Source organism: Bombina bombina, chromosome 3, assembly GCF_027579735.1.
Source record: "Bombina bombina isolate aBomBom1 chromosome 3, aBomBom1.pri, whole genome shotgun sequence".
Classification (NCBI taxonomy): Eukaryota; Metazoa; Chordata; class Amphibia; order Anura; family Bombinatoridae; genus Bombina; species Bombina bombina.
The window spans coordinates 1294808500-1294822209 of NC_069501.1; the positions used below are offsets into that span (position 1 = coordinate 1294808500).

Here is a 13710-nt window from a genome sequence, read left to right on the forward strand (position 1 = left end):
ATTAATTGGTATGTAGGATAGCCTTATTCTTATCCCAGGCATTAATTAGTATGTAGGATAGCCTTATGCTTATCCCAGGCATTAATTGGTATGTAAGATAGCCTTATGCTTATCCCAGGCATTAATTGGTACGTAAACTAGAACAGATCAGTAAGAAACTGATATTATTGTACACCTGTATAGCACTCACATACCTGTAATTTAATTAGAAAGGATAGACAGTATGAGACTCCTGGATGGAGTACTGAACTCAAGTATATAAAATGTAACCTTTAATAGAAATGTTTAAAATTGTTCATTCACACAAGGACAAAACATTTAAAATGAACGTCTGCTTTTATATCCGTTCACATAAATGGTAGATTATCACGTGTGAATAGAGGATAATAAGTAAATCTCGAATTGAGAGTGGTGAGATTATTAGCAACCTAATGGGTCAATGTCAAATTGGTTTATGACCTTAAACTCAGGCAACTTCTTCTAATCGGCTGGTGAAACACCGGACAATATGGCTATAACTCGCTTGCTCATCTGCAGGGTTGCTTTTATTCTAGGCATACATGGGGTTGTGTTGACTGCAGCTCTAGCTAATTAGATCGTTATAAACTTACTACATAATACATCCGTGTTGGTAGCGATAATTACAGATTAAACATAGATGCTAACTGGCCTATACCTTATGAGGTTTATATATTTAGCAATATTCTGTATTTAAGTCGTTAAAAAATGCCCATCGATATCTCCAATGGTATGTAGGTTGCGATTAATATATATCAGGGAGTAGTGGGTTAACAGACTCAAATAACTGTGGATATATATGGACTAACGTTTCCTGTTTTTGGCTATACCATGATTTATAAATGGTTACTATTGAAGTATGTAGGAAGTTGCCTCGTTAGTTGCTTATAACTCAGTAGGTAAAGATAAATTATAATTCCTGCGTGATGCCAACTTGTACCTTGGGCTGTAAACAGATACAAAAGTTTCTACCAATTATTGTAAATAATTTCTACACGTAACTCGCCTGTGCCGTACGCAGTTACATTTAATGTGATATCAACATTATTCCACTGTCAGAATCGCTGCTCATACAAAGCTGCCCTATCATTGCTTATGTAATGTGTTTCAGTTAACAATTGAATAACACTGTTTGTGTAACCACGTAGTGAAAATCAGATATTTGGATAAGCTTGGATACTCCGTTTACATTGCTTGTTACTTAAAGGGACATGAAACCCACATTTTTTCTTTCATGATTTAGAAAGAGAATGCAATTTTAAACATCTTTCTAATTTACTTATATTATCTAATTTGTTTTATTCTCTTGATATTCTTTGCTGAAAAGCATATCTAGATATGCTCAGTAGCTGCTGATTGGTTGCTGCACATAGAAGTCTCGTGTGATTGGCTCACCATGTGCATTGCTTTTTCTTCAACTAAGGATATCTAAAAAATGAAGCAAAATAAATAATAGAAGTAAATTGTAATGTTGTTTAAATTTCTATTCTCTATCTGAATCATGAAAGAAAGATTTTGGGTTTAGTGGCCCTTTAAGGCAACATTATCATTAGTTGCCACTGTATTCTATTTTCTGCTACAGATTTACCGTTGTATTCCTTCTAATATAGCTACATAAAGCTATTCAGGGGTGTAGGTTTAGGATGTCCTTCACGTTGTTAAGCTTTTAAGGTAGTGCCCTTGTAAGTTACCGGTCAGTACCAACAATCACTTGCTGCGATTTTACCCTTACTATTAAAGAATATATAAATACCGGCCTATACCTCTGATCTTATATAAGTATTAAATAGCAGCGTATTAGTTATGTCCTTGTAAGTTACCGGTCAGTACCAACAATCACTTGCTGCGATTTTACCCTTACTATTAAAGAATATAAATACCGGCCTATACCTCTGATCTTATATAAGTATTAAATAGCAGCGTATTAGTTATGCCCTTGTAAGTTACCGGTCAGTACCAACAATCACTTGCTGCGATTTTACCCTTACTATTAAAGAATATAAATACCGGCCTATACCTCTGATCTTATATAAGTATTAAATAGCAGCGTGTTAGTTATGCCCTTGTAAGTTACCGGTCAGTACCAACAATCACTTGCTGCAATTTTACCCTTACTATTAAAGAATATATAAATACCGGCCTATACCTCTGATCTTATATAAGTATTAAATAGCAGCGTATTAGTTATGTCCTTGTAAGTTACCGGTCAGTACCAACAATCACTTGCTGCAATTTTACCCTTACTATTAAAGAATATAAATACCGGCCTATACCTCTGATCTTATATAAGTATTAAATAGCAGCGTATTAGTTATGCCCTTGTAAGTTACCGGTCAGTACCAACAATCACTTGCTGCGATTTTACCCTTACTATTAAAGAATATATAAATACCGGCCTATACCTCTGATCTTATATAAGTATTAAATAGCGGCGTGTTAGTTATGCCCTTGTAAGTTACCGGTCAGTACCAACAATCACTTGCTGCGATTTTACCCTTACTATTAAAGAATATATAAATACCGGCCTATACCTCTGATCTTATATAAGTATTAAATAGCAGCGTGTTAGTTATGCCCTTGTAAGTTACCGGTCAGTACCAACAATCACTTGCTGCGATTTTACCCTTACTATTAAAGAATATATAAATACCGGCCTATACCTCTGATCTTATATAAGTATTAAATAGCAGCGTGTTAGTTATGCCCTTGTAAGTTACCGGTCAGTACCAACAATCACTTGCTGCAATTTTACCCTTACTATTAAAGAATATAAATACCGGCCTATACCTCTGATCTTATATAAGTATTAAATAGCAGCGTATTAGTTATGCCCTTGTAAGTTACCGGTCAGTACCAACAATCACTTGCTGCGATTTTACCCTTACTATTAAAGAATATAAATACCGGCCTATACCTCTGATCTTATATAAGTATTAAATAGCAGCGTGTTAGTTATGCCCTTGTAAGTTACCGGTCAGTACCAACAATCACTTGCTGCGATTTTACCCTTACTATTAAAGAATATAAATACCGGCCTATACCTCTGATCTTATATAAGTATTAAATAGCAGCGTGTTAGTTATGCCCTTGTAAGTTACCGGTCAGTACCAACAATCACTTGCTGCAATTTTACCCTTACTATTAAAGAATATATATATACCGGCCTATACCTCTGATCTTATATAAGTATTAAATAGCAGCGTATTAGTTATGCCCTTGTAAGTTACCGGTCAGTACCAACAATCACTTGCTGCGATTTTACCCTTACTATTAAAGAATATATAAATACCGGCCTATACCTCTGATCTTATATAAGTATTAAATAGCAGCGTATTAGTTATGCCCTTGTAAGTTACCGGTCAGTACCAACAATCACTTGCTGCGATTTTACCCTTACTATTAAAGAATATATATATACCGGCCTATACCTCTGATCTTATATAAGTATTAAATAGCAGCGTATTAGTTATGCCCTTGTAAGTTACCGGTCAGTACCAACAATCACTTGCTGCGATTTTACCCTTACTATTAAAGAATATATAAATACCGGCCTATACCTCTGATCTTATATAAGTATTAAATAGCAGCGTATTAGTTATGCCCTTGTAAGTTACCGGTCAGTACCAACAATCACTTGCTGCGATTTTACCCTTACTATTAAAGAATATATAAATACCGGCCTATACCTCTGATCTTATATAAGTATTAAATAGCAGCGTATTAGTTATGCCCTTGTAAGTTACCGGTCAGTACCAACAATCACTTGCTGCGATTTTTGCCTTACTATTAAAGAATATATAAATACCGGCCTATACCTCTGATCTTATATAAGTATTAAATAGCAGCGTGTTAGTTATGCCCTTGTAAGTTACCGGTCAGTACCAACAATCACTTGCTGCGATTTTACCCTTACTATTAAAGAATATATAAATACCGGCCTATACCTCTGATCTTATATAAGTATTAAATAGCAGCGTATTAGTTATGCCCTTGTAAGTTACCGGTCAGTACCAACAATCACTTGCTGCAATTTTACCCTTACTATTAAAGAATATATAAATACCGGCCATACCTCTGATCTTATATAAGTATTAAATAGCAGCGTATTAGTTATGCCCTTGTAAGTTACCGGTCAGTACCAACAATCACTTGCTGCGATTTTTGCCTTACTATTAAAGAATATATAAATACCGGCCTATACCTCTGATCTTATATAAGTATTAAATAGCAGCGTGTTAGTTATGCCCTTGTAAGTTACCGGTCAGTACCAACAATCACTTGCTGCGATTTTACCCTTACTATTAAAGAATATATAAATCCCGGCCTATACCTCTGATCTTATATAAGTATTAAATAGCAGCGTATTAGTTATGCCCTTGTAAGTTACCGGTCAGTACCAACAATCACTTGCTGCGATTTTACCCTTACTATTAAAGAATATATAAATACCGGCCTATACCTCTGATCTTATATAAGTATTAAATAGCAGCGTGTTAGTTATGTCCTTGTAAGTTACCGGTCAGTACCAACAATCACTTGCTGCGATTTTACCCTTACTATTAAAGAATATATAAATACCGGCCTATACCTCTGATCTTATATAAGTATTAAATAGCAGCGTGTTAGTTATGCCCTTGTAAGTTACCGGTCAGTACCAACAATCACTTGCTGCGATTTTACCCTTACTATTAAAGAATATATAAATACCGGCCTATACCTCTGATCTTATATAAGTATTAAATAGCAGCGTGTTAGTTATGCCCTTGTAAGTTACCGGTCAGTACCAACAATCACTTGCTGCAATTTTACCCTTACTATTAAAGAATATAAATACCGGCCTATACCTCTGATCTTATATAAGTATTAAATAGCAGCGTATTAGTTATGCCCTTGTAAGTTACCGGTCAGTACCAACAATCACTTGCTGCAATTTTACCCTTACTATTAAAGAATATATAAATACCGGCCTATACCTCTGATCTTATATAAGTATTAAATAGCAGCGTATTAGTTATGCCCTTGTAAGTTACCGGTCAGTACCAACAATCACTTGCTGCGATTTTACCCTTACTATTAAAGAATATATAAATACCGGCCTATACCTCTGATCTTATATAAGTATTAAATAGCAGCGTATTAGTTATGCCCTTGTAAGTTACCGGTCAGTACCAACAATCACTTGCTGCGATTTTACCCTTACTATTAAAGAATATATATATACCGGCCTATACCTCTGATCTTATATAAGTATTAAATAGCAGCGTATTAGTTATGCCCTTGTAAGTTACCGGTCAGTACCAACAATCACTTGCTGCAATTTTACCCTTACTATTAAAGAATATATATACCGGCCTATACCTCTGATCTTATATAAGTATTAAATAGCAGCGTATTAGTTATGCCCTTGTAAGTTACCGGTCAGTACCAACAATCACTTGCTGCGATTTTACCCTTACTATTAAAGAATATATATATACCGGCCTATACCTCTGATCTTATATAAGTATTAAATAGCAGCGTATTAGTTATGCCCTTGTAAGTTACCGGTCAGTACCAACAATCACTTGCTGCGATTTTACCCTTACTATTAAAGAATATATAAATACCGGCCTATACCTCTGATCTTATATAAGTATTAAATAGCAGCGTATTAGTTATGCCCTTGTAAGTTACCGGTCAGTACCAACAATCACTTGCTGCGATTTTACCCTTACTATTAAAGAATATATAAATACCGGCCTATACCTCTGATCTTATATAAGTATTAAATAGCAGCGTATTAGTTATGCCCTTGTAAGTTACCGGTCAGTACCAACAATCACTTGCTGCGATTTTACCCTTACTATTAAAGAATATATAAATACCGGCCTATACCTCTGATCTTATATAAGTATTAAATAGCAGCGTATTAGTTATGCCCTTGTAAGTTACCGGTCAGTACCAACAATCACTTGCTGCGATTTTACCCTTACTATTAAAGAATATATAAATACCGGCCTATACCTCTGATCTTATATAAGTATTAAATAGCAGCGTATTAGTTATGTCCTTGTAAGTTACCGGTCAGTACCAACAATCACTTGCTGCGATTTTACCCTTACTATTAAAGAATATATAAATACCGGCCTATACCTCTGATCTTATATAAGTATTAAATAGCAGCGTGTTAGTTATGCCCTTGTAAGTTACCGGTCAGTACCAACAATCACTTGCTGCGATTTTACCCTTACTATTAAAGAATATATATACCGGCCTATACCTCTGATCTTATATAAGTATTAAATAGCAGCGTATTAGTTATGCCCTTGTAAGTTACCGGTCAGTACCAACAATCACTTGCTGCAATTTTACCCTTACTATTAAAGAATATATAAATACCGGCCTATACCTCTGATCTTATATAAGTATTAAATAGCAGCGTATTAGTTATGCCCTTGTAAGTTACCGGTCAGTACCAACAATCACTTGCTGCGATTTTACCCTTACTATTAAAGAATATATATACCGGCCTATACCTCTGATCTTATATAAGTATTAAATAGCAGCGTATTAGTTATGCCCTTGTAAGTTACCGGTCAGTACCAACAATCACTTGCTGCAATTTTACCCTTACTATTAAAGAATATATAAATACCGGCCTATACCTCTGATCTTATATAAGTATTAAATAGCAGCGTGTTAGTTATGCCCTTGTAAGTTACCGGTCAGTACCAACAATCACTTGCTGCAATTTTACCCTTACTATTAAAGAATATATAAATACCGGCCTATACCTCTGATCTTATATAAGTATTAAATAGCAGCGTATTAGTTATGTCCTTGTAAGTTACCGGTCAGTACCAACAATCACTTGCTGCAATTTTACCCTTACTATTAAAGAATATATATACCGGCCTATACCTCTGATCTTATATAAGTATTAAATAGCAGCGTATTAGTTATGCCCTTGTAAGTTACCGGTCAGTACCAACAATCACTTGCTGCAATTTTACCCTTACTATTAAAGAATATATAAATACCGGCCTATACCTCTGATCTTATATAAGTATTAAATAGCAGCGTGTTAGTTATGCCCTTGTAAGTTACCGGTAGGGATACTGTAGCTGCTGTATTTACAGCGTAACAGTATATATATAGTTACAAGTTTTCATCCTTGGTTACTGAATATCAATTACAGACTATACCAAAGAGGATATAGAAAAAGGTCAGTAAAAGCAGATAAAAAAAGAGCGCAAAATACGAATAGGTCAAAACTGTTAAAGCCTAAGGAACGAAATCCAGATAACAAGACTCGGTTAGTGCTAACGTATAATTCCCATAGCCAAGATATAATCAATATCATTGAAAAACATTGGCCAATACTACAATCGAACTCGTCACTCAATGAACTAATAGGACAAAAGGTAGAAGTGAGTTATAGAAGAACTAAAAACTTACAGGAGATGGTAAGCTCCAGCCATTTTACCAGACAAAAGAAGAAAAAAAACAATATTCCCAAAGGTTCATATGCCTGCGGCACTTGCATTAGCTGCAAAAATCTCAAGAAAACAACAATAACAGATAGGTTTGGAAAAATCCATCCAATCAGATCTTTTATAAATTGTAATACCACAGGTGTAATCTACACCTTAAAATGTAATTGCCCAAAAATCTATGTGGGCATGACGACACGAAGACTACGCACAAGACTGCAAGAACATCTTCGTAATATGAAAAATGCAGCAAAACATCTGGCTAAAATGAAATCAATTACATCAGTAGCGTATCACTTTTACAGATACCATCGATCCAAACCCGATAATCTGACTTGTTGTGGAATACAAACAATAAGTCTGGGTATAAGAGGCGGAGACTATTCTCCTACAAAATGAAAGCAGATGGATTTATCGTTTGAATTCAGTCCAACCGCATGGACTAAACAAACACAACAATTATTTTTCTTATCTGTAAGGTTCAATGTTTACAATGACAAGCAATTCAGCCAAATTAAAAATGAAGATATTAATTTTATCCTTATAATATATTTAAAATCGAAATGAACTTAGACCATAGTTAAGAACCTAATGAGATGAACCAACACATTCACTAATAAATCTACTTTTAATAACCCAATTCCAAAAAAATGTCTTTATGTAAACCTTACTTAAGTCACAGTTTTTAGATTTTAATTTAGGCACATAATAGGTCTAATTTTAAACAGTCACAGTACCCAGTTTTTTCAACACACCCACCACAGTCGTTTGTGGCTTAGTTAATTCACTGTTCACACCCTAGATCATGCCAAAAAGCACTGATTTTGGAAATATACCTAACATTAATTTTTATCTATTATTCTACACTGAAGGCACTTACGGCTAGATTTAGAGTTTTGCGGCCAAAGGGGTGCGTTAGCTACGCGTGTTATTTTTCCCCCGCACCTTTTAAATAACACTGGTATTTAGAGTTCTCTGAAGGGCTGCGTTAGGCTCCAAAAAGGGAGCGTACAGGCATATTTACCGCCACTTCAACTCTCAATACCAGCGTTGCTTACGGTAGCGGCTAGTTTGAAAAACGTGCTTGTGCACGATATCCCCATAGGAAACAATGGGGAAGTTTGGGCTGAAAAAAAACCTAACACCTGCAAAAAAGCAGCGTTCAGCTCCTAACGCAGCCCCATTGTTTCCTATGGGGAAACACTTTCTAAATCTGCACCTAACACTCTAACATGTACCCCGAGTCTAAACACCCCTAACCTTACACTTATTAACCCCTAATCTGCCGACCCCGCTATCGCTGACCCCTGCATTTTATTATTAAACCCTAATCTGCCGCTCCGGACACCGCCGCAACCTACATTATCCCTATGTACCCCTAATCTGCTGTCCACAACATCGCCGACACCTATATTATATTTATTAACCCTTAATCTGCCCCCCCCAATGTCGTCACTACCTTACCTACACTTATTAACCCCTAATCTGCCGACCGGACCTTGCCGCCACTATAATAAATGTATTAACCCCTAAACCGCCTCACTCCCACCTCGCAAACCCTATAATCAATTTTATTAACCCCTAATCTGCCCTCCCTAACATTTGCGACACCTAACTTCAAGTATTAACCCCTAATCTGCCGACCGGACCTCGCCACTACTCTAATAAATGTATTAACCCCTAAAGCTAAGTCTAACCCTAACCCTAACACCCCCCTAAGTTAAATATAATTTAAATGACATCATCCAAGATGGCGTCCCTCGAATTCCAATTGGCTGATAGGATTCTATCAGCCAATCGGAATTAAGGTGGGAAAAATCTGATTGGCTGATTGAATCAGCCAATCAGATTCAAGTTCAATCCGATTGGCTGATCCAATCAGCCAATCAGATTGAGCTCGCATTCTATTGGCTGTTCCGATCAGCCAATCGGATTGAACTTGAATCTGATTGGCTGATTCAATCAGCCATTCAGATTTTTCCTACCCTAATTCCGATTGTCTGATAGAATCCTATCAGCCAATCAGAATTCGAGGGACGCCATCTTGGATGACGTCATTAAAGGAACCTTCATTCGCTGTTAGGACGTCGTTAGAAGAGGATGGATCCGCACCGGCTGCTTCAAGATGGACCCGCTCCGCTCCGGATGGAAGAAGATAGAAGATGCCGTCTGGATGAAGACTTCCGACCCTCTGGAGGACCTCTTCCGGCCGGATAGGATGAAGACTTTGGACCCTCTGGAGGACCTCTTCTTGCCGGATAGGATGAAGACTTCGGACCCTCTTCTGGACGGATCGGTGATACCCGGCTGGGTGAAGACAAGGTAGGGAGATCTTCAGGGGCTTAGTGTTAGGTTTTTTAAGGGGGGTTTGGATGGGTTAGATTAGGGGTATAAGGGTGGTGGGTTGTAATGTTGGGGGGGGGGTATTGTATGTTTTTTTTACAGGCAAAAGAGCTGATTTCTTTGGGGCATGCCCCGCAAAAAGCCCTTTTAAGGGCTGGTAAGGTAATAGAGCTGTTAACTTTTTATTTTAGAATAGGGTAGGGCATTTTTTTATTTTGGGGGGCTTTGTTATTTTTTTAGGGGGCTTAGAGTAGGTGTAATTAGTTTAAAATTCTTGTAATCTTTTGTTATTTTTTGTAATTTAGTGTTTGTTTGTTTTTGTAATTTAGTTTAGTTGATTTAATTGTAGGTAATTGTAGGTAGTTTAGTTAATTAATTTATTGATAGTGTAGTGTTAGGTTTAATTGTAACTTAGGTTAGGATTTATTTTACAGGTAATTTTGTAATTATTTTAACTAGGTAGCTATTAAATAGTAAATAACTATTTAATAGCTATTGTACCTAGTTAAAATAAATACAAAGTTGCCTGTAAAATAAATATAAATCCTAAAATAGCTACAATATAATTATTTGTTATATTGTAGCTATCTTAGGGTTTATTTTACAGGTAAGTATTTAGCTTTAAATAGGATACATTTTTTTAATAAGAAATAATTTATTTCGTTAGAATAAAATTATATTTAATTTAGGGGGTGTTAGGTTACGGATAGACTTAGCTTTAGGGATTAATACAATTATTAGAGTAGCGGCGAGGTCCGGTCGGCAGATTAGGGGTTAATACTTGAAGTTAGGTGTCGCAGATGTTAGGGAGGGCAGATTAGGGGTTAATAAAATTTATTATAGGGTTTGTGAGGCAGGAGTGAGGCGGTTTAGGGGTTAATACATTTCTTAGAGTAGCGGCGAGGTCCGGTCGGCAGATTAGGGGTTAATAAGTGTAGGTAAGGTAGTGGCGACGTTGGGGGGGGGGCAGATTAGGGGTTAATAAATATTATGTAGGTGTCGCGATGTTAGGGGCAGCAGATTAGGGGTACATAGGGATAATGTAGGTGGCAGCGGTGTCCGGTCGGCAGATTAGGGGTTAAACAAATTTATTAGAGTGGCGGCAATGTGGGGGACCTCGGTTTAGGGGTACATAGGTAGTTTATGGGTGTTAGTGTACTTTAGAGCACAGTAGTTAAGAGCTTTATAAACCGGCGTTAGCTCAGAAAGCTCTTAACTCCTGACTTTTTTCTGTGGCTGGAGTCTTGTCGGTAGAGGGTCTACCGCTCACTTCAGCCAAGACTCTAAATACCGGCATTAGGAAGATCCCATTGAAAAGATAGGATACGCAATTGGTGTAAGGGGATCTGCGGTATGGAAAAGTCGCGGCTGGAAAGTGAGCGTTAGACCCTTTCCTGACTGACTCTAAATACCAGCGGGCGGTAAAAAGCAGCGTTAGAACCCCTTAACGCTGGTTTTGACGGCTAACGCAAAACTCTAAATCTAGGCGTTAGTAAATTAAAATCAATGTTCACTGCCTGAATTATTTCCAAGAGGAATAGAGTTAATTCACAGTTTAAATATTATATTTCCTAAGAGATATTTATATAGCACATTCACTTTTGTAAAGTATTAATACCCATTTTTTGTTCTTCATAGCATAAATATATTTTATTAAACATATAAAAATCAATGGTGATAGCAATGAAAGCCGAAATGTTAGTATGAACATTTGTCATTCAAAACACACAATCATCAATAGATATTGGATATATCCCAAATATTTATCATAGTAATGAATATGTATCCAAGTTCAGTCAAAACGAGGAGAACCAATAGACCGATTGTTAGATTGTAACATGAATAAGAGAAGGAATATAATTGAGGTTCTGTCTCTCTTCATATGATTGGCTTAAAACCGGCAAAGGAGTGGAGGAATGAGCTGTTAAATATTCGAAACAAAGGCGCGCCCGCACCCTTTGACAAAGCCAGGTTACTGCCGAAACATGTTAGGGGACTGTGGCTGTGTGTAATTTTAGCTCGCCTGCATTTATAATAATATCCGGTGTGGAAATACTTTACTAAATGCATTAATGCGTTATTAGAAACAATTACGGTATTCTGTTATTTTCACATAAGTTTAACTTACTGTAGAAAATCTCTTTCATGGTTAGAGGTAACAGGTGGTGATAGCACGTATAACGTCAATAAAGGTATAGGCCGGTAATCCCAACTAAGCAACAAGATGCTGCAACTATAAGATACGTGGCGATAGTAGTTATAAGTATATAAAGGTATAGGCCGGTAATTCAAACCACACAATAGAATGCTACAGCAATACGATAAGTGGTGATAATAGTTATGAGCTCTTAAAGGTATAGGCCGGTAATTTAAAATAAACATCCAGACACCACAGCTATAATAAAAGTGTTGATAGTAGGTATTAGTTCTTAAAGGTATAGGCCGGTAACCTAATTGTGATACCACAGTAATTGATATTTAGTAACCAAGGATGAAAACTTGTAACTATATATATACTGTTACGCTGTAAATACAGCAGCTACAGTATCCCTACCGGTAACTTACAAGGGCATAACTAACACGCTGCTATTTAATACTTATATAAGATCAGAGGTATAGGCCGGTATTTATATATTCTTTAATAGTAAGGGTAAAATTGCAGCAAGTGATTGTTGGTACTGACCGGTAACTTACAAGGGCATAACTAACACGCTGCTATTTAATACTTATATAAGATCAGAGGTATAGGCCGGTATTTATATATTCTTTAATAGTAAGGGTAAAATTGCAGCAAGTGATTGTTGGTACTGACCGGTAACTTACAAGGGCATAACTAATACGCTGCTATTTAATACTTATATAAGATCAGAGGTATAGGCCGGTATATATATTCTTTAATAGTAAGGGTAAAATCGCAGCAAGTGATTGTTGGTACTGACCGGTAACTTACAAGGGCATAACTAATACGCTGCTATTTAATACTTATATAAGATCAGAGGTATAGGCCGGTATTTATATATTCTTTAATAGTAAGGGTAAAATCGCAGCAAGTGATTGTTGGTACTGACCGGTAACTTACAAGGGCATAACTAACACGCTGCTATTTAATACTTATATAAGATCAGAGGTATAGGCCGGTATTTATATTCTTTAATAGTAAGGGTAAAATTGCAGCAAGTGATTGTTGGTACTGACCGGTAACTTACAAGGGCATAACTAATACGCTGCTATTTAATACTTATATAAGATCAGAGGTATAGGCCGGTATTTATATATTCTTTAATAGTAAGGGTAAAATTGCAGCAAGTGATTGTTGGTACTGACCGGTAACTTACAAGGGCATAACTAATACGCTGCTATTTAATACTTATATAAGATCAGAGGTATAGGCCGGTATTTATATATTCTTTAATAGTAAGGGTAAAATCGCAGCAAGTGATTGTTGGTACTGACCGGTAACTTACAAGGACATAACTAATACGCTGCTATTTAATACTTATATAAGATCAGAGGTATAGGCCGGTATTTATATATTCTTTAATAGTAAGGGTAAAATCGCAGCAAGTGATTGTTGGTACTGACCGGTAACTTACAAGGGCACTACCTTAAAAGCTTAACAACGTGAAGGACATCCTAAACCTACACCCCTGAATAGCTTTATGTAGCTATATTAGAAGGAATACAACGGTAAATCTGTAGCAGAAAATAGAATACAGTGGCAACTAATGATAATGTTGCCTTAAAGGGCCACTAAACCCAAAATCTTTCTTTCATGATTCAGATAGAGAATAGAAATTTAAACAACATTACAATTTACTTCTATTATTTATTTTGCTTCATTTTTTAGATATCCTTAGTTGAAGAAAAAGCAATGCAC

At 36.3% G+C, this 13710-nt stretch overlaps 1 protein-coding gene across 1 annotated transcript in view; it reads right to left on the minus strand.

Moving 5' to 3' along the window:
- ALDH3B1 (aldehyde dehydrogenase 3 family member B1) overlaps positions 1-13710 on the minus strand; it is a 280384-nt gene that overhangs the window by 188820 nt on the left and 77854 nt on the right. The window lies entirely within an intron of this gene.